Below are 6,241 nucleotides of genomic sequence, written 5' to 3'. Positions count from 1 at the left end.
GGATCCTGCTTCGGCGTCCTGCTCCCGCTCCTTGGGGCTGGGCCTGGCCTGGGACACTCAGAAGCCTAAGATCCCCTGTTTGTGCAATGAGGTAGCAGTGGTGCCCGCCTCTAGAGGAGGCTCCGAGGCGGCGCTCTGCAAATCATAGTGATAGCTTCCGCCCTGGAGTGGCGAGGATGAGGCTCGCGGGGACCTCTGGCCCTGCCTCGGGGCTGACCGAAAGGCCCGACTCCCGGGCCCACCCGTCTCTTCCTGGAGCCGGGGTGGGGGTGGGGGTCGTCAGCGCCCCCTGCAGCGGCGCGCGGGGCACTCAGCGCTCCTTCCTGGAGTCGCCTTCTACCCAGGCCGCCCTCCCTCCTCTCTCTCCTCCTCTTCCTCCTCCGCTTCCTCCACCTCTTCCTCTCCTCCGTCCGCGCCCGCGTGACCGGGAGGCGCAGCGCGCGGAGTCGGCGACCGCCTGGGGCCAAGGTGGCCCGGGAGGAGTGGGCAGAGTGCTCAGCATTCCTAGAAGAGCGCATCCCGGGCACAGAAGCTGGGCTGCCGGGCTCCATGGGTAACGAGCGCTCTTTCCAGGCCCACGCCTCCAGGGCTGGTCTAGGGCCCGCAGTCCCCCTTAAGCAGATACCTAGGCGCGACCCTCGGTTTTGGAGTCCATATAAACTGGTTAATGGGATCTGCCAGGCCCTGGCTTCTCCTGCAGTGCAGCCGCGAACCTGAAACCGGCCCCCTACGCCCCAACCCCTTTATGACCTTGAGCAAGTTGCTGAACCCTCTGTGTCTGTTTCCTCTTACCTGAAATGGGGTCGTGGGGGGAATTAAATGACTAAAATAAAGAACTCAGGCCAGGACTGGGAACTTGGCTTTCCTGCCGTGGAATCCAAGCCCAACCCCTGACGCCAGTTTTTCCCTCGAGATCTATTTTATGGAAGTTTCCACGATGCACCATCAAACAGGGACTTGCCCTGATGCATTCCTTGAGACAGGTCAGGACAGTGACATAGGCCTGTGTGGTGGCCGGGAAGCTGAACCCTTCTATTAGCCTCCTCCCAGCTCCTTTACCTACTGGCGGGCCTCAGCATGTCTCTCTCTGATAATGCCACTTCCTTTGCCCCCACCCCCATCCCAGGGTCAAGGGCCATACATGTTTGGCTGCACCTGTTCTGACAGAGCCTCCTTGAACCGCAGCTTATGTTGGTTGGACTCAGCACCCTTATTCTACCAAAGAGGGCAAGTCTACACAGGGTGGTCTTCTGGGTGGCAGACAGAGGCATTGTGCATAAGAGGCCCAGGCCTGGGGCTTTGGCTAATGAGGACCCTCCTGACCTCTCTCTTTTTCCTTCAGGTCAGATGGGGGATCTCAGGGCCTGGTCTAAGGAAGGGGAAGATGGAAGCAAAACACAGAGAGACCTAGCAGACACCAGAGAGGAAAACTGGGGAGTTTGGGGGGTGAGGCAGACTTCAGTGCTGAGTTGCTTCTACTGAGGCCAGGTGGGGCAGGCTTCCCCACAGGGATGTCCAGAACCTTCCCTGAATCCTGGGCTTGGCACAGAGGCCAGCACTGTGGAGTCAGGGATGCTGAGGGAATGAATGACAGTGGCCGCACACCTGTAATAAGAAGAATCCTGTTGTTGGAAGCAGGATTTTGTAGCTGTTTCAGAGCACACTCACATCTTTGCTGTCAGCCATTGTTTGGGAGAGTTCTGTTGTTTGGCATGCATGGCAGCCTCTTGCCCCTACATTTACTGACCACCTGACCTGAAGCCTTGCTCCAGACCCTCAGCCACTTCCCTCTACCATCTCATGGGCAGCAATATGGCTAGTCTTGGGTAATTGGGCAAGGGATGAGTTTTCACTCTAACTCTTCACCTGGGAACCCCCTGCCCCAATCCAAAGGCCCGGGCACCCCAGAAGCACTTCCAAGAACACAGCCTGAGGGGCCATGGCTGCTCCCCAGCAGCTACCCAGAAGGGGTGAGTGAGAACGTTCCAGAGGAGAGAGCTTGCTGCCTGTATGCAGGCTCTGCGCCTCCCCAAGTGTGCCACAGCACATCTGCCCAGAGAAAAGGGGGAGGCCCCGAATTGCAAGCTTTGTTATTTTTACTTTTTTGGTATGAGAGGCCATCTGTGCAAGTTTGAGCTTGTCTGGAGGAAACCAGGATTTGTAGATGAAATTCAAATGTAGGATCACTTCGCAGGCTATCATGCAGAGACTCTCCAGGAGCTGGGGTGGCAGCGCTGATATTTTTATAGCAGCAGAGTGTGCCAGTGTCCAGCATCTGCTCAGGGTGGGTGAGCACGTGGGGCCTTCCAACAGAGTGTGGGCAACGCCCTCAGCAGTGGTCTCCTCAGCATGGGCTCGGCCGAGGGGGCCAGGAGGGGCCTGCATCACCGGCGGTGCCAATTAGCCCCCACTGCCTGGCAAGAGGGGATCTGGAAGGTAGAAAGTCAGGTCAGGGGAGGAGGTTGGCAATGCCAGAGCAGAAAGAAACTCTGACCCCCTCCACTGTCAGCAACGGTTCCTCCCAAACTACCTCAATACATGTGCAGTTGTAGATCCACCCTCAGAATATGCCATGGCCCCCACCTTCAGCTGCAGGTCATCCTCAAGCCCCCTGCATGGAAATTCCAGAACTGCCCTGTCTGAGCTACAGGCGGAAGTGGCCACATGGGGACCCCCCTCTAGGATCTTCCCACAAACCAGGGCTACCTGGGGTGGGGGAGGTGCCAGCCAATGTGGAGTGAGAGCAGGAGAGTCATCCACACTCCATTGGGAAAGCCCTTTCTGGGGTATTCCAGGTTAGGAGCCAGGACAGGGCTCTCAAATTTAACTAACGGCTGTGCACAGCTTGTGCCCCACCCCACGCACCCTGTGCTCACGAAGTGTGTGATCAAATGATGGCAGAGGTGTCGGGCATGCAAGTTTGTCTCGTTCCTTTGTAGCAAGAAACGTTTATTGCCTGCATGCTCTCCTTGGGCCTCTTTCCTGGGCCAGATGCCGGGCAGCCCATCACAGGGCGGCACAGGGAGGAGGAGAGAAGGACACTGAGGTTTATCACACTGAAGTCTGGAAACTCTTCGAGGCTGTTGCTGACAACTCCTCCTAGGTTCGAGGGTGAAAGGATGACACCAGACATGGGCAAATACATGATGGTGACTGTTCCCATCACTGCTGTGCCCCCAACACACATCCCCTTTCTAACCCATGCTAAATCACATTTAGTAATAATAGATAGGGGTTGTGGGAAGAAAGCAATCTATAGCCCCTTTTTTATTCTTTCTTCAAAAAGAACCCCAGGTGAGGAATGTGATTTGAGGGACACCAAGAAAGGTCCTTGACTCTGAAATACTGCTACACACACACACACACACACACCCTGCCTGACACTCCACCCAGAAGACTCATTACCCGTGTCAGGGTACCAGCACATGAGATTTTGGCAAAGCAGGATAGAGGAGGGTGGGGCAGGGCCCGGCTGGGGACTCAGCAAATGGCCACTGCCAGGCAGGACTGCTGTTGGCATTGCCAGGGAGAGCCAGGGTACAAAAATGACAGAGAGATGGGCCCAGATGAGGGCTTCCAGGGCCTGCTGGGCTCCAGGCTCATGCCGGGGCTGACTAGCTGGGCAGACAGACCTTTCTTCTTTTTTCTTTTTTTAACAGAAACAAAAGGATGAAATCATTAGCGTCAATTGGGCACATTCAGTGTAGATTACTGACGTGCCATTGTTGTGAGGATAAAAGAAATATAATTAATAAACCCCACACAGCCCGCCTTTTGTGCTTCCCGTGAATTCTTTATTGGCTTCTGCATCTATCTCATCCACAGGCGAGTCATCTCTTGCACTGCCCTGGACATGGCTAAAATGAACAGTGTAGAAAATCACTCCCGGGATCTGGAAACTCATCTTTTTCAGTTGCAATTTGTCTTCTGATGCCTCAAAGTTCTCCATCACAGAGGCAGATTGAGAGAGAGGGTTTTCCAGCAGCATAGGATGGGATTCCATTCAAGAAGAACAAAGGCTTAGGCCCCAGGCTGAGGCTTCTGAGGGATGGCGTGCTCCGGGATGACCATGTCCAGGGCCACCTGGCAAGGCCAGTGACCTTTCAGGCACCAGCCTTTGGGTGGGGGACCATGTTCTGGCAGCAGCCCTGGAGTCACACCTGCCCTACCTCTGGCCTTGACATGCCCTAACTGGGCTGAGGGTCCAAGGTCACCCTGAGGGTCACCAGCAGGCCTGGAGGCCCAGGGGGAGACGAGGAAGCTCTCAGCCTCTGCAGGCTTCCAGCCACCTGCTTGCCAGTCTGACTTCTGCCCTGCTCCCTGTCGCCCTCCACACCTAGAGACATGAAACTCCTTTGCATTGACAGGAAGTAGCGGGGCGGGGGGGGGGGTTCCCTAAAGTGTGATTGCATACCCGAAAGCACCTCAAACTCGTCTTTTACCACCACCTGGAAGTCTGAAGAAAAACAGAAAGCAACTCTTAAACCCTGAGAGGCTGGCCCCGCCCCAGATGTGGTGCGTGCTGAGAGTACCTTGTGGCCACACTGCTCACAGGGTGGATGAGGAAATGGAGGCCCGGGGGCAGGCAAGTGATGGGCCAAAAGCGCCACAGGCCTTGGGGTGAGAGCTACTCTGAAACTCAAACGCGTGTAGAAGCCAGGCAGCTAAGGAACATGCCTCTGGACCCCAAGACACTGTCCTGAATATTAAACACATTCAAATACCCCGCACTTCCAGGGAGAAATAGGCTCTCTCTGCTAGTTTTCTTGAAACACTCCACTTTCTTAATCTATACGGATTTCTCACTTTGGTAGAGTCGCTGGTACAAAAAATATTTATCCTCTCAAGACCGGCAGCACCTAAGTTAGGATCAAGGACGATGGGCGGCCGGGGAGGCGGCAGGGAGGGGCGGGGTCTCTACAGACCCCCCCAGGCCCCGCCCACCGTGCTACCAGAGCTGGAGCTGGGGGGCCGTATCTTTCCTTGAGCTGTCCCACGTTTTTAAATGTTGGCTCAAATATTTTAAAACCCCTTTGCAAAATAATAATAATAATAATAATAATAATAATAATTAATAATAATAATAATAGTAATAATACCCCTTTGCAGCCCAAACACAACGAAGCTCCACGCCAGCACGGCACCTGAGGCCTGAAGCACAGCCTCTTAGTCCATCCTGACAGCCCCAGGGGCCCCCGCAGCCTCAAGGAGGGGATGGAGGATGCGGAACTCCCGGGCCAGCTCTTCTGAAGTCATTACTTCACACAGATTGAACGTTCACTGCTTGCCTCTAACGAGAGGCAACTGGGTTAGGTGCTTAGCAAGAGAGACACAGAGAACTTTCTGGATAACTCAGGCTATGATTGCTGGAATATGTTAAGTTTAGATTTTTGGTTCATCACAGTTCTGGGGAATGGATGGTCTGTCTAGTACTCTGTCTGATGATGCATTGGAGCCTGGGCACTTTCTTGTATGTCATCCCATCCTTGCAACCCTCCCGGGAGCTGTGCGGCTTCTTTGCTCAGAAAAGGACTAGAACCAATCCGTCCACCCATGGAGCAGATATTTAATGTGCTAGGCTCCAAAATTATGTGCTAAGCAATGAAATCAATCTGCAGGCCACCACCAAAAAATAAAAACAGAAAGGGAGTAAGTCTGTATGTTCATGGGCATTTTAAACAGCTTAGAGATGATACGATGGAATGAAACAGCTCTCTAGAAAAACAGCAAATATTTTCATTTATTTATATGTTAGTGTATGGACAGAAAAAAATTCTGGAGCAATGTACACTGTTTTAACACCAAAATGGAATGGTATCTCTGGGGGATGTTCATTGTCTCTGTTGTACTGGTTTGTAGTATTCTAACTTACGATAACAAACACGCTCCACTTTTGTAATCATAGAGAAACCAATGAAGTTAAATAGTAGCAATTTTATTGGGAAGACAAGACAGCAGGACTAAGGGCTGGAGCAGACGTGGGGAGGCAGGAACTCTTACACTCCCCACCTGGGAGCATAAGTTGGCAGAATTTGGGGGAAGTAGCTGACTGACCACATCTAGCAAAGTTGCAGAAACACCTGCCCTTTAACATGGCAGTTCCATGTCTGGGAATGTGCCCTATGGAATTCACACATGTGGCACACGTGTGCACGAGATGTTGACTGCAGCATGTTTGTGATGGTGAAAAAATTGGAAACCTACTTGTGGACCAGCCTGGAAGGGGATATAGACATCGTGG

This window comes from Camelus dromedarius, chromosome 9 (assembly GCF_036321535.1).
Source record: "Camelus dromedarius isolate mCamDro1 chromosome 9, mCamDro1.pat, whole genome shotgun sequence".
Lineage (NCBI taxonomy): Eukaryota > Metazoa > Chordata > Mammalia > Artiodactyla > Camelidae > Camelus > Camelus dromedarius.
The sequence above is the reverse complement of the archived record's forward strand: the minus strand, read 5'-3'. Positions refer to the sequence as shown.